Source organism: Ranitomeya variabilis, chromosome 6 (genome assembly GCF_051348905.1).
Source record: "Ranitomeya variabilis isolate aRanVar5 chromosome 6, aRanVar5.hap1, whole genome shotgun sequence".
NCBI classification, from domain to species: domain Eukaryota; kingdom Metazoa; phylum Chordata; class Amphibia; order Anura; family Dendrobatidae; genus Ranitomeya; species Ranitomeya variabilis.
The window spans coordinates 18,198,198-18,222,002 of NC_135237.1; positions in this window are offsets into that span (position 1 = coordinate 18,198,198).

The window sequence follows — 23,805 nt, forward strand, 5'->3', positions numbered from 1 at the left end:
GTGACTGCAGACAGAATCTTATCATGTATCTCTGTATACAGGGAGCTCCCCCTAGTGGTGACTGCAGACAGAATCTTATCATGTATCTCTGTATAAAGGGAGCTCCCCCTAGTGGTGACTGCAGACAGGATCTTATCATGTATCTCTGTATACAGGGAGCTCCCCCTAGTGGTGACTGCAGACAGAATCATATCATGTATCTCTGTATACAGGGAGCTCCCCCTAGTGGTGGCTGCAGACAGGATCTTATCATGTATCTCTGTATACAGGGAGCTCCCCCTAGTGGTGACTGCAGACAGGATCTTATGTATCTCTGTATACAGGGAGCTCCCCCTAGTGGTGGCTGCAGACAGGATCTTATCATGTATCTCTGTATACAGGGAGCTCCCCCTAGTGGTGGCTGCAGACAGGATCTTATCATGTATCTCTGTATACAGGGAGCTCCCCCTAGTGGTGGCTGCAGACAGAATCTTATCATGTATCTCTGTATACAGGGAGCTCCCCCTAGTGGTGACTACAGACAGAATCTTATCATGTATCTCTGTATACACGGAGCTCCCCCTAGTGGTGACTGCAGACAGAATCTTATCATGTATCTCTGTATTCAGAGAGCTCCTCCTAGTGGTGGCTGCAGACAGAATCTTATGTATCTCTGTATACAGGGAGCTCCCCCTAGTGGTGGCTGCAGAGAGGATCTTATCATGTATCTCTGTATACAGGGAGCTCCCCCTAGTGGTGGCTGCAGACAGAATCTTATCATGTATCTCTGTATACAGGAGCTTCCCCTAGTGGTGGTTGCAGACAGGATCTTATCATGTATCTCTGTATACAGGAGCTTCCCCTAGTGGTGGCTGCAGACAGGATCTTATCATGTATCTCTGTATACAGGAGCTTCCCCTAGTGGTGGCTGCAGACAGGATCTTATCATGTATCTCTGTATACAGGGAGCGCCCCCTAGTGGTGACTGCAGACAGGATCTTATCATGCATCTCTGTATACAGGGAGCTCCCCCTAGTGGTGACTGCACACAGAATCTTATCATGTATCTCTGTATACAGGGAGCTCCCCCTAGTGGTGACTGCACACAGAATCTTATCATGTATCTCTGCATACAGGGAGCTCCCCCTAGTTGTGACTGCAGACAGGATCTTATCATGTATCTCTGTATACAGGGAGCTCCCCCTAGTGGTGACTGCAGACAGGATCTAATCACGTATCTCTGTATACAGGGGAGCTCCCCCTAGTGGTGACTGCAGACAGGATCTTATAATGTGTCTCTGTATACAGGGAGCTCCCCCTAGTGGTGGCTGCAGACAGGATCTTATCATGTATCTCTGTATACAGGGAGCTCCCCCTAGTGATGGCTGCAGACTGGATCTTATCATGTCTCTCTGTATACAGGGAGCTCCCCCTAGTGGTGGCTGGAAACAGAATCCTATCAAGTATCTCTGTATACAGGGAGCTCCCCCTAGTGGTGGCTGCAGACAGGATCTTATCACGTATCTCTGTATACAGGGAGCTCCCCCTAGTGGTGGCTGCAGGCAGAATCTTATCATGTATCTCTGTATACAAGGAGTTCCCCCTAGTGGTGACTGCAGACAGGATCTTATCATGTATCTTTGTATACAGGGAGCTCCCCCTAGTGGTGACTGCAGACAGGATCTTATAATGTGTCTCTGTATACAGGGAACTCCCCCTAGTGATGGCTGCAGACTGGATCTTATCATGTCTCTCTGTATACAGGGAGCTCCCCCTAGTGGTGGCTGGAAACAGAATCCTATCAAGTATCTCTGTATACAGGGAGCTCCCCCTAGTGGTGGCTGCAGGCAGAATCTCATCATGTATCTCTGTATACAGGGAGCCCCCCCTAGTGGTGACTGCAGACTGGATCTCATCATGTATCTCTGTATACAGGGAGCTCCCCCTAGTGGTGACTACAGACAGGATCTTATCATGTATCTCTGTATACAGGGAGCCCCCCCTAGTGGTGACTGCAGACAGGATCTCATCATGTATCTCTGTATACAGGGAGCTCCCCCTAGTGGTGACTACAGACAGGATCTTATCATGTATCTCTGTATACAGGGAGCTCCCCCTAGTGGTGACTGCAGACAGGATCTCATCATGTATCTCTGTATACAGGGAGCTCCCCCTAGTGGTGACTACAGACAGGATCTTATCATGTATCTCTGTATACAGGGAGCTCCCCCTAGTGGTGACTACAGACAGGATCTTATCATGTATTTCTGTATACAGGGAGCTCCCCCTAGTGGTGACTGCAGACAGGATCTCATCATGTATCTCTGTATACAGGGAGCTCCCCCTAGTGGTGACTGCAGACAGGATCTTATCATGTATCTCTGTATACAGGGAGCTCCCCCTAGTGGTGACTGCAGACAGGATCTCATCATGTATCTCTGTATACAGGGAGCTCCCCCTAGTGGTGACTGCAGACAGGATCTCATCATGTATCTCTGTATACAGGGAGCTCCCCCTAGTGGTGGCTGCAGACAGGATCTTATCATGTACATTGGCTTGCGAAAGTATTCGGCTCCCTGGAACTTTTCCACCTTTTTCCACATATCATGCTTCAAACACAAAGATACCAAATGTAAATTTTTGGTGAAGAATCAACAACAAGTGGAACACAATTGTGAAGCTGAATGAAATTTATTGGTTATTTAAAATTTTTGTTAAAAAACTTAAACTGAGAAGTGGGGCGTGCAATATTATTTGGCCCCTTTACTTTCAGTGCAGAAGTTCATTGTGGATCTCTGAATGATCCAATGTTGTCCTAAATGCCTAATGATGATAAATATAATCCACCTGTGTGTAATCAAGTCTCCGTATAAATGCACCTGCTCTGTGATAGTCTCAGGGTTCTGTTTGAAGCACAGAGAGCGTCATGAAGACCAAGGAACACAACAGAATTTTGTTCCTTTAAATTCCGGCAGCAACTGCTTCGATGGATCCGTCAAAAAAACAGATCCAGCGAATCCGTTTTTTACAATCTGCACAGGATCCGTCTTTTCAACAGTCACGGATTGTGACTGATTTTAAAACACTGATGTGTGAAAGAGGCCTAAGGCCTCCCACTGCACTGAACGATAGTTGACTGCCCTTTGCTCCTTGAACTTGACCTTGGTTACTGTACTTCCCTATGTGCCCATCTATTAGTAAATAGTCCCCTTTGTTACTAGCACTAGCCCCCTCGCACTGTGGACTTGTCCCAAACATTAACTGTATCTTATGCTATGTCTTAAGGTACCGTCACATTAAGCGACACTGCAGCGATATAGACAACGATGCCGATCGCTGCAGCGTCGCTGTTTCGTCGTTGTGTGGTCGCTGGAGAGCTGTCACACAGACAGCTCTCCAGCGACCAACGATGCCGAAGTCCCCGGGGTAACCAGGGTAAACATCGGGTTACTAAGCGCAGGGCCGCGCTTAGTAACCTGTTGTGAATTTACTTTTTGGCTCCCTCTAGTGGCTACTAGGGATTTGACTCTGGGTATGTCAGTCATTCCTTTTATGCTCACCTGGGTCGTTAGGTCAGGGGCGTTGCTATATAAGCTCCCTGGACCTTCAGTTCAATGCCTGGCAACGTTGATATCAGAGCTAATCTGTAGTGCTCTTGTCCACTTATCCTGGTTCCTGCTTCATTAAGCTAAGTCTGTTTTTTTGCTTTTTGCAATTTGTTTTTGTTTGCTATTTTTGTCCAGCTTGTATATAATCTGTATCCTGACCTTGCTGGAAGCTCTAGGGCGGCTGGTGTTCTCCCCCCGGGCCGTTAGACGGTTCGGGGGTTCTTGAATCTCCAGCGTGGATTTTTTGATAGGGTTTTTGTTGACCATATAAGTTATCTTACTATATTCTGCTATTAGTAAGCGGGCCTCTCTGTGCTAAACCTAGTTCATCTCTGTGTTTGTCATTTCCTCTTACCTCACCGTTATTATTTGTGGGGGGCTCGTATCCTACTTTTGGGGTCCTTTCTCTGGAGGCAAGAGAGGTCTTTGTTTTCCTCTTCTAGGGGTAGTTAGCTCTCCGGCTGGCGCGAGACATCTAGCGACCAACGTAGGCATGTTCCCCGGCTACTTCTAGGGTTGGCGTTAGGAGTAGATATATGGTCAACCCAGTTACCACTGCCCTATGAGCTGGATTTTTGTACTTCGCAGACTTGCTGATATCTCTGAGACCCTCGCCATTGGGGTCATAACAGTTTGCCAGGCCAGTATTAAATGTTAAATGCATTGCAGAAGTGGGATTATAAGAAAGAAAGCTCTGAGTTTTTTTTTATCTCTCTCATTTTTTTTTCTTTTCCCCTTTACCTCTGAGTGGCTTGTGATTGCTGCAGACATGAATGTCCAGACCTTGATTACAAGTGTGGACCAGCTTGCTGCTCGTGTGCAGGGCATACAAGATTATGTTACCAGAAATCCTATGTTAGAACCTAAGATACCGATTCCTGAACTGTTTTCCGGAGATCGATTTAAGTTTAGAAATTTCAGGAATAATTGTAAATTGTTTTTGTCCCTGAGACCCTGTTCCTCTGGAGACTCCGCTCAGCAAGTGAAAATTGTTATTTCTTTTTTACGGGGCGACCCTCAGGATTGGGCCTTCTCGCTGGCGCCAGGAGATCCGGCATTGGCTGATATTGATGCGTTTTTTCTGGCGCTCGGTTTGCTTTATGAGGAGCCCAATCTTGAGATTCAGGCAGAAAAAGCCTTGCTGGCTATGTCTCAGGGCCAGGACGAGGCTGAGGTGTATTGCCAAAAATTTCGGAAATGGTCCGTGCTGACCCAGTGGAACGAGTGTGCATTGGCTGCAAATTTTAGAAATGGCCTTTCTGAAGCCATTAAGAATGTGATGGTGGGTTTTCCCATTCCCACAGGTCTGAATGATACTATGGCACTGGCTATTCAAATTGACCGGCGGTTGCGGGAGCGCAAAACCGCAAATTCCCTCATGGTGTTGTCTGAACAGGCACCTGATTTAATGCAATGTGATAGAATCCTGACTAGAAATGAGCGGAAAATTCATAGACGCCAGAATGGCTTGTGTTACTACTGTGGTGATTCTGCACATGTTATCTCAGCATGCTCTAAACGTCTTACTAAGGTTGTTAGTCCGGTCGTCATTGGTAATTTGCAACCTAAGTTCATTCTATCTGTAACTTTGATTTGCTCACTGTCATCGTATCCTGTCATGGCGTTTGTAGATTCAGGTGCTGCCCTGAGTCTTATGGATCTGTCATTTGCCAAGCGCTGCGGTTTTGTTCTTGAGCCATTAGAAAATCCTATCCCTCTTAGGGGTATTGACGCTACGCCATTGGCAGAAAATAAACCGCAGTTTTGGACACAGGTTACCATGTGCATGACTCCTGAACATCGGGAGGTGATACGTTTTCTTGTTCTGCATAAAATGCATGATTTGGTTGTTTTGGGGTTGCCATGGTTACAGACCCATAATCCAGTCTTGGACTGGAAGGCAATGTCAGTGTCAAGTTGGGGCTGTCATGGAATTCATGAGGATTCCCTGCCCTTGTCTATTGCTTCTTCTACGCCTTCGGAAGTTCCGGCGTATTTGTCTGATTATCAGGATGTCTTTAGCGAGTCCAGGTCCAGTGCATTGCCTCCTCATAGGGAATGTGACTGTGCAATAGATTTGATTCCAGGCAGTAAGTTTCCTAAGGGAAGACTGTTTAATCTGTCGGTACCTGAACATACCGCGATGCGTTCATATATCAAAGAGTCTCTGGAGAAGGGGCATATCCGTCCTTCTTCTTCCCCTCTTGGTGCGGGATTCTTTTTTGTGGCTAAAAAAGACGGATCTTTGAGGCCATGTATTGACTATCGGCTTTTAAATAAGATCACTGTCAAATTTCAGTATCCTTTGCCGTTGTTGTCAGACTTGTTTGCCCGGATTAAAGGTGCCAAGTGGTTCACCAAGATAGACCTTCGCGGTGCGTACAACCTTGTGCGCATTAAGCAAGGGGATGAATGGAAAACCGCATTCAATACGCCCGAAGGTCATTTTGAGTACTTGGTGATGCCTTTTGGGCTCTCTAATGCACCTTCAGTTTTTCAGTCCTTTATGCATGACATTTTCCGGAAGTATCTGGATAAATTTTTGATCGTTTATCTGGATGATATTCTGTTTTTTTCTGATGATTGGGACTCGCATGTGGAGCAGGTCAGGATGGTTTTCAAGATTTTGCGTGAAAATTCTTTGTTTGTTAAAGGCTCAAAGTGTCTCTTTGGTGTACAGAAGGTTCCCTTTTTAGGGTTCATTTTTTCCCCTTCTGCTGTGGAGATGGACCCAGTCAAGGTTCGAGCTATTCATGATTGGACTCAACCCTCGTCAGTTAAGAGTCTTCAGAAGTTCTTGGGTTTTGCTAACTTCTACCGTCGTTTTATCGCTAATTTTTCTAGCGTTGTTAAACCGTTGACGGATATGACCAAGAAAGGCTCTGATGTGGCTAACTGGGCTCCTGCTGCCGTGGAGGCTTTCCAGGAGTTGAAGCGCCGGTTTACTTCAGCGCCTGTTTTGTGCCAGCCTGATGTCTCACTTCCCTTTCAGGTTGAAGTGGATGCTTCAGAGATTGGGGCAGGGGCCGTTTTGTCGCAGAGAAGCCCTGGTTGTGCTACTATGAGACCTTGTGCCTTTTTCTCTAGGAAGTTTTCGCCGGCTGAGCGAAATTATGATGTGGGCAATCGGGAGTTGTTGGCCATGAAGTGGGCATTTGAGGAGTGGCGTCATTGGCTCGAGGGTGCTAAGCATCGTGTGGTGGTCTTGACTGATCACAAAAATCTGATGTACCTCGAGTCTGCTAAATGCCTGAATCCTAGACAGGCCCGCTGGTCATTGTTTTTCTCCCGTTTTGACTTTGTGGTTTCATATTTACCAGGTTCTAAGAATGTGAAGGCCGATGCTCTGTCTAGGAGCTTTGTGCCTGATGCTCCTGGAGTCGCTGAACCTGTGGGTATTCTTAAGGAAGGAGTTATCCTGTCAGCTATTTCTCCAGATCTGCGACGTGTGTTGCAGAGATTTCAGGCTGGTAGGCCTGACTCTTGTCCACCTGACAGATTGTTTGTGCCTGCTAAATGGACCAGCAGAGTCATTTCCGAGGTTCATTCCTCTGTGTTGGCAGGGCACCCGGGAATTTTTGGCACTAGAGATCTGGTGGCCAGGTCCTTTTGGTGGCCTTCCTTGTCAAGAGATGTGCGGTCATTTGTGCAGTCCTGTGGTACTTGTGCTCGAGCTAAGCCTTGCTGTTCTCGTGCCAGCGGGTTGCTCTTGCCCTTGCCTGTCCCGAAGAGACCTTGGACACACATCTCTATGGATTTCATTTCGGATCTTCCGGTGTCTCAGGGCATGTCTGTCATCTGGGTGATATGTGATCGTTTCTCCAAGATGGTCCATCTGGTTCCTTTGCCCAAACTGCCTTCCTCTTCTGATCTGGTTCCTGTGTTCTTCCAGAACGTGGTTCGTTTGCACGGCATTCCTGAGAATATTGTGTCGGACAGAGGATCCCAGTTTGTTTCCAGGTTCTGGCGATCCTTTTGTGGTAGGATGGGCATAGATTTGTCGTTTTCGTCCGCTTTTCATCCACAGACTAACGGTCAAACGGAACGAACTAATCAGACTCTGGAGGCGTATTTGAGGTGTTTTGTCTCTTCTGATCAGGATGATTGGGTGACCTTCTTGCCGTTGGCTGAATTTGCCCTTAATAATCGGGCTAGTTCTGCCACCTTGGTTTCGCCATTTTTCTGCAACTCTGGTTTCCACCCTCGTTTTTCCTCGGGACATGTGGAGCCTTCTGACTGTCCTGGGGTGGATTCTGTGGTGGATAGGTTGCAGCGGATCTGGAATCATGTGGTTGACAACTTGAAGTTGTCACAGGAGAAGGCTCAGCGTTTTGCCAACCGCCGCCGCGGTGTGGGTCCCCGACTTCGCGTTGGGGATTTGGTATGGCTGTCTTCTCGATTTGTTCCTATGAAGGTCTCCTCTCCCAAATTTAAGCCTCGATTTATTGGTCCTTACAAGATATTGGAGATCCTTAATCCTGTATCTTTTCGCCTGGATCTTCCGGTGTCGTTTGCCATTCACAACGTATTTCATAGGTCCTTGTTGCGGCGGTACGTTGTGCCTGTGGTTCCTTCTGCTGAGCCTCCTGCTCCGGTGTTGGTTGAGGGCGAGTTGGAGTACGTGGTGGAGAAGATCTTGGACTCTCGTCTCTCCAGGCGGAGGCTTCAGTACCTGGTCAAGTGGAAGGGCTATGGTCAGGAGGATAATTCCTGGGTGGTCGCCTCTGATGTGCATGTGGCCGATTTAGTTCGTGCCTTTCACGCCGCTCATCCTGATCGCCCTGGTGGTCTTGGTGAGGGTTCGGTGACCCCTCACTAAGGGGGGGGTACTGTTGTGAATTTACTTTTTGGCTCCCTCTAGTGGCTACTAGGGATTTGACTCTGGGTATGTCTGTCATTCCTTTTATGCTCACCTGGGTCGTTAGGTCAGGGGTGTTGCTATATAAGCTCCCTGGACCTTCAGTTCAATGCCTGGCAACGTTGATATCAGAGCTAATCTGTAGTGCTCTTGTCCACTTATCCTGGTGCAGCGCCCCAGAGTCCTGGTCGTTGCAGTACTGTGGATCCGCCACTATGGGGAGCCATGGTGCGTTCGATGGCACTGAAGGAGTTCATCTGACCAGGTATCACAGACACCAATATGTTTCACAGCAGGGCCTCCGGGGGGAGCTAAGGGTTCTATTCATTAGGCCACTCCCCACCATAGTGGGTAAACTGGGGGTCAGGCAGGAAGTTAGAGGAGAAGGCTGACTGGATTGAACGAAGCAACACCTTGTGGCAGAGGGTGTTGTGGAGGAAGAGACAGTAGGGTCTCTGTCAGGGGTGGGATCCTGACAGAGGCTTGGCATTAGAAAGAACGTAACGGGACCGTGCCTGCTCAGCATAGCGGCGGTGCCCAAGAAAGGACTAGAAGCGAGATAGATTGTGCTGAGTGAGAAACGAGATCAAGCAAAAAGGAGAATACCAGTAGGGGTCATGCTGTAGGACCGGAGCAACATCCTACTGAGGCGCATTACCGGTGGCCGGAACGCCGAGGGAGTGGAATAGCATACAGCTTCAAGCCATACTCCAAACAGCGGCAGGGCAGTCAGTTTAAGGCGGGCTGTCTACCACATATCACCTATGAAGTCTTGGGGGGCAATTGCGGGAGAGGGGCGTCTCTAGGGTCCCGGAAGAACTCCAGGCCTACCTGACAAACGGGTGCCGTTCCAACCTGAATAACAGGGAGGGATGGAATACGAGAAGAACATCAGTGAATCGTGTTGTGAGGGAACTTAAGAAACAGACACAACAGTTGTGGGGTACTTTCCGTGAGCACAGCAGGGAAGGACTACAACACATAGCGCTAAGAAGGAGGGCACTGATTTCCACCTGTGAAGTGAACTCTGGAGGTGCCATTGGACCGGCCGGACTTGCGCAGCTTGGTGAACCGTATTCTGGACTGCAGACTGAGAGATCTCCAGTAAAGAGGTAAAGAGACTGCAACCTGGTGTCCTCGTTATTTACCGCGACCTGCACCCCACAACTGCACCGCTACACCACCGTTACTGCACCATCAACACGACTTATTGCACCGGACGTCCCCCCACTGACAGACAGGGCCACGGACCGGGTCTAGCCACCGTGACAACCCCAGGACTGAGACTCAGAGGCCCGGCTCCGGGTGCCCCTAGGCCCTGCGGCGGTGTGGGGGCGCTCCAAACTTGGCGTCACGAACAGGATCTACTTAAGCCTGAAGAATCAGGTCATGTGTGCCTAGAGACTGTGATCTGTTGTGCTTGGACTGTACTTTATTAAGAGGACTGTGTGTTGTGCCATTTGCCGCCAAAATCCGCCGTCATTGTAGCGCTGAGGAGAGCGCAGGAAGAGAAGAGGGGCGTGAAGGGGGCGTAGACAAGCTGGAGAGCGCGAACAGCAATGGCCGCCCAGTCTAAATATTTCTGCACCGTGAGGACGTGTCCGTCAGCAGCAGAGATCCGCCTCCTAATCCTTAATGGGGGGCGGAGGCAGAGAAAACGAAACCGCTTCCGAAGGAGAGAGCGGGAAAAAGACCAGGAAGTGACCCACGTGGAGGACGCTATGGCCAGCAGCTCCGAACCCGATAGTGGGGTTGAAGTGGAAGTCTCCCCCGACTACCTGGATGAGCCCAGCAACCCGTCCTCCGTGGATAACACCAGATTCCTGAGAGCCGAGATGGAGGACTTATATAACCAGCTCCTCCAACTGAATGTGAGAGTCCAGGCTCCGCACCCGGTGGTGCCGGCAGAGGGTTCCCGGACATCGGAGTTCTCACCGGAAGAACCAGCAGGACCTGCTGCAGAAAGTGAACTTGTACCAGTTGGTGAGTCCGCCGATCCTGCCCCGCCAGCCGAGGGTGTGTTAGTGGGTCCCGTAGCGGCACCACCTCTCCCGGGAGCCCGTAAACTCCAGCGCCTGCTACCATGGGAGGAAGCCACGGGTATGGAACACCGTATGCGAGCCCCAATCACCCCTACTCCCTTGCTGTGTGAGGTCCATGCGGAGCGCACGGTGTGCCGCTGGGTGAACCCCGGATCCAATCTTATGGGGTTCCCCGGGGTGGAGACCCAGAAGGGGGAGATGGTACAGGCCCTAAGCTGGGAGGAATACCGGGTCCAGCTAGAACAACGGTGGCGAGAGGAAGAGAAAATATATCAGGCTGGGCGGGAGGCCCACCATCAAAAGGATTTGGCAGTTAAGGACCGGGCCCGTAAGGACCCCACCACTCACCAGGCCCCGCGCAGGCAGGGCATCGTCACCACCTTTAAACTCCGAGGAGGCTGGGGCTTTATTAAAGAACCGGGGCTGTACGCGGAGGTCTTTGTTAACCGACGGGATGTCGAGTCGCACCTCAGAGAGGGCCACCCCGATCGAGACCTCTACCCGGGGGACAGCGTTACTTACACCCGGCATTTTGGGGAAAAGGGGTGGTTCTCGCTGAACGTCTACAAGAAAGAGAAACCAGCCCCTGTAGCTAAAGTGCCCCCGTGTGACCGAACTGCAACCACTCTGGTCACTCCCACCTGTCTGATCACGGAACCTGCGATCTGCCACATGATCCCCGCAACCACCGCAGCGGCCAAAGAAGTGTCTTTTCAAGTAACTGATGCTCCTGATGTACCAGCGCAGAAAGAAGTAGGAACGCAGACCCTCATCACCGCACACGATCTGGTTGTGCAACAGACCTGCACCCATGGGGTGTACCTGGCCGCGGGAGTGAACCTGGAACCTGAACTGCCTGTATTGCAGGGGTTCCCCCGCCAGGTGGCACCTCGTGGGGGATTCTGAGATTTTAATGCTTGAAAATGTAAATAGTTACTGTTTCTGATTGTTTGTTACTGAACCCGTCCAGGGTTAACCCCTTTTATGGATCCCTTTGTTTACCCGGGATCCTTATTGTTTGTTTTTCTACAGTTTTGCACAAGTTTTACAAACTGCTGAATCATGAACAGTGCATGATCCGAACTCTTTGTAAATAGTTAGCACCTTATTAAAGGCACTTCCTACTGGTTTTATTTAAAGACTCTTTGCGAAGATGCCGTTCTGGAACCTTTGCTGAACAAAGACTGGTAGGCTGAGAAGACGAGCTACCTCAGAAAGACTTGATCCTCTTTTAAAGGGGATGTCCAACAGCGTACTTACGAGAGATACTGTTTTAAGAACAGTAATGCCATGATAATGTTGGAATGAGAAAAGTTGTATGTGTTTTAACTAGTTAGATGTAAAGAAATACTGATAATGTACTCTGAGAAGTGAAAGGTGAAAGATAGAAGAAGGATGCAGTGGGCCCGTAGAGATAGATGGGGTGTCCAGCATGCAAGAAAGGAAGAAAGATAATGAGAAGGCTTAATGTTCGATAGAAAATGTTTTGATAATGCTGATAGAAAGTTAGGATAGAAGGTAAACCCTGAGTCCCCATAGAAAGTTAATAATGTGTTACTAAGGACAGAAAGTGAACCCGTAGGGGTTAGTGAGTGAGTCCTAATAGGAGCCAAGTAGAGCCGGCTCCATGTTCTCTAATTGAAAGGAATGTTATATCTATACCATGTATAGTAGAGAAAGGCAGTAGGCCCTGGCTGAACGGGGCGGTCCTGTAAAAGAAAGGAGAGGCAGTAGGTCTGGTGCCATAGGGACATGCGGTCCTGCAGGTTCAAAGTAGGAGAATGAAAAGTTAACTTGCCCTGTAATGTGATTATGGGAAGGCCTTTAGCGAGCTAGGAGTGTATGTTCCTTGAAGGCAATGTTAAATTATTGTTCATTAAATTGCACTTAGTAGAATACCCGGTTGGGTAATGAGAGTTAATTGTAGCCTGTTGCTATGATATTTAATTATGTTTGTAACGTTCAAGTGTCCTTACCTCCCATAAAGGGAAGCCTGTTCAAGTATACTTATTGTCATTGCACTCAACAAAATTGTATGTCTTTTTGCTAACTTGTATTGTTGTTTTCTTCCCAGTCCCGGAGTACTGTGTTTAACCAGGGGGGAGTGCAGCGCCCCAGAGTCCTGGTCGTTGCAGTACTGTGGATCCGCCACTATGGGGAGCCATGGTGCGTTCGATGGCACTGAAGGAGTTCATCTGACCAGGTATCACAGACACCAATATGTTTCACAGCAGGGCCTCCGGGGGGAGCTAAGGGTGCTATTCATTAGGCCACTCCCCACCATAGTGGGTAAACTGGGGGTCAGGCAGGAAGTTAGAGGAGAAGGCTGACTGGATTGAACGAAGCAACACCTTGTGGCAGAGGGTGTTGTGGAGGAAGAGACAGTAGGGTCTCTGTCAGGGGTGGGATCCTGACAGAGGCTTGGCATTAGAAAGAACGTAACGGGACCGTGCCTGCTCAGCAAAGCGGCGGTGCCCAAGAAAGGACTAGAAGCGAGATAGATTGTGCTGAGTGAGAAACGAGATCAAGCAAAAAGGAGAATACCAGTAGGGGTCATGCTGTAGGACCGGAGCAACATCCTACTGAGGCGCATTACCGGTGGCCGGAACGCCGAGGGAGTGGAATAGCATACAGCTTCAAGCCATACTCCAAACAGCGGCAGGGCAGTCAGTTTAAGGCGGGCTGTCTACCACATATCACCTATGAAGTCTTGGGGGGCAATTGCGGGAGAGGGGCGTCTCTAGGGTCCCGGAAGAACTCCAGGCCTACCTGACAAACGGGTGCCGTTCCAACCTGAATAACAGGGAGGGATGGAATACGAGAAGAACATCAGTGAATCGTGTTGTGAGGGAACTTAAGAAACAGACACAACAGTTGTGGGGTACTTTCCGTGAGCACAGCAGGGAAGGACTACAACACATAGCGCTAAGAAGGAGGGCACTGATTTCCACCTGTGAAGTGAACTCTGGAGGTGCCATTGGACCGGCCGGACTTGCGCAGCTTGGTGAACCGTATTCTGGACTGCGGACTGAGAGATCTCCAGTAAAGAGGTAAAGAGACTGCAACCTGGTGTCCTCGTTATTTACCGCGACCTGCACCCCACAACTGCACCGCTACACCACCGTTACTGCACCATCAACACGACTTATTGCACCGGACGTCCCCCCACTGACAGACAGGGCCACGGACCGGGTCTAGCCACCGTGACAACCCCAGGACTGAGACTCAGAGGCCCGGCTCCGGGTGCCCCTAGGCCCTGCGGCGGTGTGGGGGCGCTCCACTGGTTCCTGCTTCATTAAGCTAAGTCTGTTTTTTTGCTTTTTGCAATTTGTTTTTGTTTGCTATTTTTGTCCAGCTTGTATATAATCTGTATCCTGACCTTGCTGGAAGCTCTAGGGCGGCTGGTGTTCTCCCCCCGGGCCGTTAGACGGTTCGGGGGTTCTTGAATCTCCAGCGTGGATTTTTTGATAGGGTTTTTGTTGACCATATAAGTTATCTTACTATATTCTGCTATTAGTAAGTGGGCCTCTCTGTGCTAAACCTAGTTCATCTCTGTGTTTGTCATTTCCTCTTACCTCACCGTTATTATTTGTGGGGGGCTCGTATCCTACTTTTGGGGTCCTTTCTCTGGAGGCAAGAGAGGTCTTTGTTTTCCTCTTCTAGGGGTAGTTAGCTCTCCGGCTGGCGCGAGACATCTAGCGACCAACGTAGGCATGTTCCCCGGCTACTTCTAGGGTTGGCGTTAGGAGTAGATATATGGTCAACCCAGTTACCACTGCCCTATGAGCTGGATTTTTGTACTTCGCAGACTTGCTGATATCTCTGAGACCCTCGCCATTGGGGTCATAACAGTAACCCAATGTTTACTCTGGTTACCAGTGTAAATGTAAAAAAAAACAAACACTACATACTTACATTCCGGTGTCTGTCGCGTCCCCCGGCGTCCGCTTCCCTGCACTGTAAGCGCCGGCCCTAAAGCAGAGCGGTGACGTCACCGCTGTGCTCTGCTTTACGGCCGGCTGGCCAATACAGATATGGCAGAAATACATTTAAATTACTTTATTCAGCTTAAATAAATAAGGCAGAACACTGCGGCGCTAAGACATGCAAAAATGAAAATTGAACTGCATTACTGCACTAGAAATATGAAAAAATGAGAGCATTTAGCGCATAAATTGGCCAATTCATGTGTACCTGGTAGCCACATTAAGGCATCTCCCATATACCAGGTCCTAAACTTTCCTTTCCTTTCCATTATCTCTCCACAGAGAGAGAGAAATTTAGTCTAAGAAGAGGATTCACAGGTTCCCATTCAGATGAAGACATTTATTCTCAGCGAGGAAAGGAAAGTTTAGGTCCTGGTATACGAGAGATGCCCTAATGTGGCTACCAGGTACACATGAATTGGCCAATTTATGCGCTAAACGCTCTCATTTTTTCATATTTCTAGTGCAGTAATGCAGTTCAGTTTTCATGTTTGCATGTTTTAGCGCAGCAGTGTGCTGTCTTATTTATTTGACAGTATATGAGTTGGTGACTCTAGGTTCAGCACCTGTTCACACTTAGTCTATGTTTGGATGTGACGGTCAGTTTTTTGAAATTTTTATTCAGCTTAAGACAGGAAAGGGCAGTGGTTTTAGCCTATGAATGAGGGCACAAGGTTAATGCGCGCAGTCTCTCCTTCAGTGACATGAAACAAACACTGGCGCACTACTATTGCACAATATAAGCTAAAAGGGGTGCGGAAGCGTGGTAATGTAACATAGCAAACAAAAAGAACAAAGAAACCACTCTAGAATACCGCACACCACTGATAAATGTAATATGAAAAAGGCAAACTATTATTGGTACAACCAATTTAAAAACATCTAAAAAATCCCACCATCACCCAGATGATCCCGCCAAAAATAACACAAGGTCAGAAAATTACATGTGTAAGACAATTGTTATCCAAATATGACAAAATATAATACACAATAACTATATATCATATGACCTCATATGAAATAGCATGAATAGCTAATCAACTCCCCAGGGCTGGAAACGTGCGCAACACATGTGTGGATAGATGGATCAACACAGACGAATCTGGGTGATTGAGCCTACACCCCTATATCCCATAAAGTCTGTACCTGTATGCCCAAAAAGTATCAATGTACATGGAAAAGCAAGGGGTTATTTATCAGCAGAATAACCCAGCCACAGCGGTAACCACCGCAACCATAAGCCTAATAATGTATCAGGGCGCGTGGTGCCCTTGGTTTGTGAGTATAACCATGTGGCACCAATAGAGACCTGAATCCAGCCATGTGTGAATCCCACACCTAAGGCTACTGTCACGCTAGTGTTTTTTTTGCATATGTCGCAATGCGTCGTTTTGGCGAAAAAACGCATCCTGCAAAGTCGTCTGCAGGATGCGTTTTTTCCCCATAGACTAACATTAGCGATGTATTGACACACGTTGCATCCGTCGTGCGACGGTTGCGTCGTGTTGTGGCGGACCGCCAGCAGCAAAAAACGTTACATGTAACGTTTTTTGGTGCCGACGGTCCGCCATTTCCGACCGCGCATGCGCGGCCGGAACTCCGCCCCCACCTCCCCGCACCTCACAATGGGGCAGCAGATGCGCGGGAAAACAGCATCCGCTGCCCCCGGTGTGTGGCGCTTGCCCAGTATGCGTCAGTACGTCGGGCCGACGCAGCGCGACGGCCCCGTACCGACGCTAGTGTGAAAGTAGCCTAAAAGACAGCCACCGGAGAAAAGAGAAGAGGCCGGGATCAGCGTGGGGACGAACCCTACGCGTGTCGCCGTTACAAGGGCGGCTTCATCAGGGGAAGGTGAAGTCTCTCCTTCAGGGCAGGCAGGTTGGGGCAGTCATCTAGTGCCCACGTTATTATTTAAGGGGCCAGTGCACATAACAGGTTGTGGCAGTTGAACAATGTAGTAATGTAGCAATTTATTCTCACTCATGTTGGATTAAAGCCAAGGGGAAAAAATGCACAATGCAGATGTGTGACCCCCGCGTCCAAAACATCAAGTTCACATTTATAAATACCTTGAGCTTGTAACCCCGGGGATTTCTGCCAAACCTTTGTGGGAAGCAGAAAAGTTTTCCTATTCTATAACGAGAGGGCAAAGGATGGTCTGATACGGGCGCGGCTGGCAGCCGGTCATGAGGATTGCAGCGTCCTCTTCACATGACAGATGGAACATAAGTTCGGAAGAAAACAATTTTGGTCCTTAAAAAAAAAAAAAAAAGTTCCCAAATCCCATAATTTTAACCCCTTGAGTACACAATTTTTTTAATTTAATTTTTCATTAAATTCCAGAAAAAAAAAAATGGGAGGCAAAACTGTAATTAATTGTCTTAAAGACTGCCATAATTAATTATGAAGCCAAATAACACCGCATATAGCTAAGGTGAGCAGGGAGTGCCATACTGTGCGCACATGCGGAGACACACCGGACATATTATCACGTAATGCCCGGACTGAGTTATTTAGTCTCTTATGGTGCTCATATGGTGCCAAACATGGCCATATAGTGCCCACTGTTGCAAACATAACACCCTGACAGTGACGTTCCTGTTTATGTAAAGCAAAACTGTGGCAACATTGTGCTACATTGTGGCTAACAAGTGCCTAATAGTGCGCAGCCAGTGCCATGCATCCTCCAGGGTGCGCGCGCCTATAACGCTCCCCTCTCCTTGGGAACGCAGGAGAGTGATGCTTCCCCCTGCTGGCCATGTTGGCAAAGACATAACGTACAATATCTGGCTGTGCAATTTTGCAGATTTTAAGTTCCAAAAGCTTCACCAAAAGGAAAGAATCTGACATCTCTTCAGTTCCAATGCATGTGGGATGCTTGGCGTCATTTTGACAACAGTCTTGTTTCTGCACATTTCACCTATGGTCCTCCCTTTATTCCAGGTGCAATAATCAGATGCAAATCGATAATCCGTGTAAATAATTTAAGTCTTGATTGAGTAACTTGGCAAATATTTTTTTTTCCATTGTGTTTCATTCTAAAGTCACATCCAGAGCTGTTTGCAAATATTTCCTGGATGCACCTTGACGTTTTAGCTTTATACCTACATAAATTGTATCTTTCACCGGAGCGTCCAGCAGAATTCTGAATGCAGCTCTGGACTGGATTAGATTATAGAGCATAAAGTACCAGAAGATCTATACACGGTCAGTCTTGCTGATGAGTTTTTATTTATTGATAAATTAGGACATCATTCTACTGTTTACCGAAAATGGAATGAGGCCAACAAAGAAAAGAACCTTTCCTACAATCAAACATGGTGGAGGATCACAGATGCTTTGTGGTTGTTTTACTTCTTCTGGCACTGGGTGTCATGACTGTGTGCAAGGCATCATGAAATCTGAAGACTACCAAAGGATTTTTGGTGACAATGTAGTGTCCAGTGTCAGAAAGCTGGGTTTGTGTCCTACGTCATGGGTCTTCCAGCAGAACAATGACCCCAAATATACTTCAACAAGCCCCCAGGAATGGATGGAAACAAAGTGCTGGAGAGTTCTGAAGTGGCAGCAATGAGTCCGGATCTAAATCCCATTGATCACCTATGGGGAGATCTTAAAATTGCTGTTGGGAGAAGACGTCTTCACGTATGAGAGACTTGGAGCAGTTTGTAAGAAGAGTCGTCCAAAATTCCAGCTGAGAGATGCTAGAAGCTTGTGGATGGTTATAGGCGGCGATTGATTAGTTATTTATTCCATAGGGTGCAACCAAATATTAAGTTGAGGGTGCTAACAGTATTGTCCTGCCCATTTTGGGGTTTTGTGTGAAATTATGTCCAATTTGCATTTTTTCTGATTTTTTTGTGTTGTTCCAATACACACAAAGGAAATAAACCTGTGTTTAACAAAACATGTGTAATTGCGATTATTTTCTGGGAAAAATACTTCATTTTGTGGAACAATTTCAAGGGTGTCAACACTTTCGGCCATGACTGTATATCAGTATATTACCATTTATACATTTATTAAAGGGAACTGTGAGGCAAATTCAATTATTCGTTCTCATATCCCAACATATTTGCTCCATGCCCAGAACAATAGCTGGACACATAACTATATAACGCCAAGAGGGGGCCTCAGCCATGCTTTGCCCACATACAGCTAAATAGTGCCCACATTGTGCTATTATCTGCTCACATAGAGCCAGTTGGTGCCCAATAGCGTAACACAGTGCTAAAATAGTGCCACATGTTCCCAAAAATGGCCATAATGTGATCCATATAAGACCCATATAAGACTGAAGTGCCTTCAAAAACCTGGACCCCCCCCCAAGGCGTTGAGTTGTAGGAGCTTCATTCCTGCTCTGTGATAATTGTCCTGCAGGGGTCCACACCGTGTACCCAATCTTCCCCTCCCGAAGGGAGGCACAGTGTGTGATCAAAGCTTCGGGGGTACATTGGTTAGGGGGTACTTGGCTCAAAATAATTGTTGTAGAGAACTTGCTGTTGCCCCTCCAGAACTCTGAAAGTCTCTGGGAGTATAACGTTTCTGGATAAAAAGAGTTTTCTCGGAAATTATTCCTAAAGTTGGATCTGAAATGAAAGACTATTTTCGGCATCCTATATGACTCAGATCCACCTCCACATTATAAGACGTCTCCAAGGGTGTAACCAAAATGATACAGAAAACATAAGGATACAAAGCTACAAAAAATTAAAAAAACTTAAAAAAAAAAATTGTCCTCCTACCAGTAGAAAAGAACGAGGACAAACCTCAAGGAGATCCAATGTGAAGTCAAGTGTGGACTTCTTGGTGTTCATCCATGTCTCCATCTAACATGCGTCTGAGAGACCTATAAGGATGGAATATTCTGCGGTGAATCAGTCTTCCATCTCCGCCAGAATCTAGAAATATTAGGGTTGAACAATTAATATAAATGTTCAATTCTCTAGTTGCCTACTCCTGGCCTAATGTATATTGATCATGTGCACTAAAGAAATACACCAGACACAGTCAGCTGTAACTCTCCTTGATCAATGTGGCTCAGCTCCAAGAAGGGAAGTTTATTAGTCAAACACAATGTTATATATCTCCTGTAAGGGGGCTCGGTTAGTTCTAAAATGGGAGTGATCGGATGTATTCCATTGGTTAGTGGGTTGGGCATGAGCAAGTCCATGGGCGGATCCATGAGGTCATCTAGGTGGGTTGGTCCGTGAGGTCATCAGAGTGGGCGTCGCTGTGGGTGGATCCATGAGGTCATCAGAGTGGGCGTCATCTTGGATACCAGACCGCATGGTCTGGTGAAACAGGAAATGGCAGTCATCTTCAGTGTCTTCATTGTTCATATACCAGAGCACATGGCTCTGATACAGGAGATGACAGCCATCTTAAGTGTCTTACTTTGTCTGAGGAAAACTTATGTAAGGTTAAACAATACATGTTATAGGTTGCTTCCCACAATTACCTTATGTGTTGAGGTTAATTAAGTATTTGATCTTATGGCTCTCCTCAACAGTCCCCCCTAAATACTTTATTAACCTTTTCTTTTATCTTGATCCCACCGTGGTTCCCTAACCCATCGATGTTAAGTGTTATTATGACATCAGAGGCTTCATGACAATATGGATGCTATAGACACCAGAGAATGTGTGACCGATTATGGGTATACTGAGGAGGTATATCGGAGCGTGTTACCAGTGTCCTCGGGACTTCCCAACCTGCTGGATCTATTACTCTCCAATCTCCCATCTCCATGGTTACTTAGAGTAAAATACACATGTGCGACTAACCCTGTTGTACACATCCTAGATCCGACCGTCTTGCCCGGGAGGGGGAATTGGAGTTTTCACCAGTTTGAGACAAGTTTTCCCTTGTGGAAAACCTCCCTTTGTAGCTGGACTTTGACAAGCAGGTCAGATCCTACTCTGTCCCTAACTGTCTAACAAGTTTATAATGTGAGAGATGGATCCAGGAGGCGCTCAGCAATCCTGACCGAAGTAGGAGTAGTCAGGAGCACTTGGTAGGGACCCTTAAATCTCGACTCCAGGAATGTCTTTTCTGATGAACTTCTTTACAAGCACGTAGTCACCAGGTTGGAAAGTATGGGTACCTTCACTGGAATCTGGACCTGGAATGGATGATAAAACTTGTACATGTGTTATTGACAGTTCTTTAGTAACAACAATTACATATTTTACAAGAGTATCACTTCCTAAGGCTAGCTGTTGTGGAAAATATTGACCCAATCTTGGAGGCCCCCCAAAAAGAATCTCGTATGGTGTGAGTTTAATGGGACCCCTTGTAGTGTTTCTGACTGAGTATAAGGCAACGTGCAAAATGTCTGTCCCAAGTCTGACCTCCTAACTGGCTTTCAGTATTTTATTTTTCAAGGTGCCATTCAGTGTTTCTACTTTCCCACTGCTGTGTAGGTGATATTGAGTATGTAAACCCAAATCCGCTCCCACTAATGTTCATAGTTCCTTAGACAGTGCTGCAATGAACGCAGGTACTTGGTCACTCTCAATTACCTCTGGGACCCCATATCTGCAGACTACTTCAGTCATCAGTCTCTTAACAGTCACTCTGGCAGTCATGTTGGTTACTGGATAGGCTTCGGGCCATCCTGAGAACATGTCAGTCACTACCAGTACATACTCGTACTTCCCTTCTTTTGGCATTTGAATACGAGCGATCTGAATTCTCTGAAAGGGATAGAGTGGTTTAGCCAAATGTTTCTGAGGCGGTGCTGGATTGCATGTTGCACACACAAGGCAGGACTTGAAATATTTTTGGGTGACTGTAGAAATTCCAGGTGCCATATAAATCTTTCAAATCAGGTCATTCATCCGATTCTTGCCTCTGTGGGTGATACCATGTGCCCATTCTGTCACTGAGGGGTACAGATTACGGGGTAGACCTTTGTGTTTACCCTCCAGACTCCATCTTCATCTTTTTTTAGTTCCTCCTTCTTGCCATGACTTCTTTTCATCATCTGATGTCTTGTCTTGATGTAGATGGATAATCCTCATAAGAGAGGCTTTAGTCCCTTCTTCAGTGTCTTGTGACACGTACATCGCTGCTTTCTCTTTCCTAAATGGATCCACAGCATAGGTTTTTTCTGTTTTGTCAGCAAAGAAGTTCCCCCTTGCTTCTGGAGAATCCAGTCTCCCGTGAGCTTTGATCTCGATCACTGCAACCTTTGAAGGTAGATTCAGAGTGACTACAAGTTCTTGCATGGTAGCAGCATGTTTTACAGGAGTTCCACTGGACGTTAGGCATCCTCTGGCTGCCCAGATACTGCCGAAGTCATGAGCCACTCCAAAAGCGTATCTTGAATCCGTATAGATGTTGACCACCTTCTCCGTCGCTTCCTGACAAGCCAGTGTCAAAGCTTTAAGTTCCGCTTCTTGTGCAGACATGTGCGGTGGTAGCGATCCAGCTGAGATGATCTGGTCATGTGTAACCATGGCATATCCCGTATGGAATCTTCCTGTTTCATCTGCAAATCTGGAACCATCAGTGAAGAACGTCAGGTCAGCATGTGGGAGTGGGTCTTCAGACACGCTTTTCTGGGAGGCTACTTCTTCATGCATTTGTTCAAGACAGTCATGATCCTCTGAGTGTGTAGAGGCATCTTCTCCGAGAGCATCAGTATCATCCACATCCCCCCTGGAAAGAGGAAGCAGCGTGGACAGTTTGAAGATGCTGCAGCGGACAAGAGTGACATTATCCGGAACCAAGAGCCAACATAGGAGTCTCATATGATGCTGTACCAGCAGATGTTTAGGTTCCAACAATAGCAATTATGTCGTGTGGAGCCATTAAGAGAACTGGATGTCCTCAGATGATATCAGAAGTTTTGTCCAGAAGCATATGTGCAGCATGAACAGCTCTGAGGCAAGTCGAGGAAGCTTGAGACACAGAGTCCAGGCGGGCAGAGTAGTAGCCGATTGGTCTTGTTCTTCCCCCATGTTTTTGTGCTAGGACTCCGGAAGCATGTCCTGCTACTTCACTGACAAACAAGTAAAAAGGTAGTTGATAATTTGGGATTCCAAGAGCTGGTGCAGACTGTATGGCCTGTTTAAGAGCGTAGAAAGCTTCCACGGATTTAGTACATAGTGGAAACGCTGACGTCTTGAGGTCATCGTACAATGGCTGCATCAGCTTTGAGGCATCTGGAAACCTTTGGCAACAATAATAATTGATAGGTCAGCCAACTCATCCGAGGCCCTTGTCTTAGGTTCTTGGCAGAACTCAACACCAGAGTCCCATGTCTCGTCATGCTCCTGTAGAAAGGCATCGGCTGTTTTTCTGGATCTAGAACTTGGTTCAACAGAGTAGCAGCGTGCCGGGGTGTAAACTTGACACAGATGGTGGGCTCCTCAGACATGAGCATTGGCACTGTTGGCGGTGGCACCTGAAGCGGGAGTAGAGATGGCACCGTGAGTGCAGATGTAGTCCCTTGTGTATGAGGAGCCGGAGGAGGTAACAGTCCTGGAATGAAGGGCTCTATTTGGGCAGCTCCAGTATCATGGTATGGGCTCCAGGTGACGCAGGCAGTCTTAAAAGCTTTAACAGTCCTGTCCTCATTAATGCGAGTTATTGCTGCATGAAGTTGCTGAGCACTAACGTCTGGATGAATAGGGTCATAAGTAGGGGTCACAGTGTGTATGATCATTCTACACAGGAGACTGCCAGCTTTAGTCACCGCTATGTCCCCAACAGCTATCTGACCACGTGACTCAACAATGATATGACTGTCAGCTTGAATAGTCGCCCCTCCTGCTTCCACTATAGCTCTAGCTACACCTCCATTGTGTTCTAACCGAGAATTGGCAGCATTAACAATAGCGTCTGTCTCCACTGTTGTAATGTCACCCTTTCCCACCACTAACAAGGGTCCCTCAGGAAGTTCCTTTTTCAAAAATAGGTTGCCACCATTCCCTCCTCTTTGTGCTTCCTGTGCTATTGGTATCCCCCTCCCACATTGAGCCCCCCCTTGATACAGTCGCCACCGTCCCATACAGGTGTGCGCTTGGCTGCGAGACAGCCTGTGAGGTACTGGGCATAGGGTTATGTAGGCTGCGTGAGAGTGCTGTTGTGGAAGCATTGGGAGGAGAGGCCGCTGCTTGGAGCATCTCATGTGGGTGTGCGGCTAAATTGGCAGTGGAAGTGACAGTAGAAAGGGTAGGTGCTGGGGACGATCCAGGTGGGAGGACTGCTGGATTCACAACAGGAGTGATAGAGGAAAGGGTTGGTGCCCCATTGGAAACAACAGAGATAGGAAACATGGGTAAAGCCTGTTCACTTCCCGAAGGAATATAGTATTGGCCGTT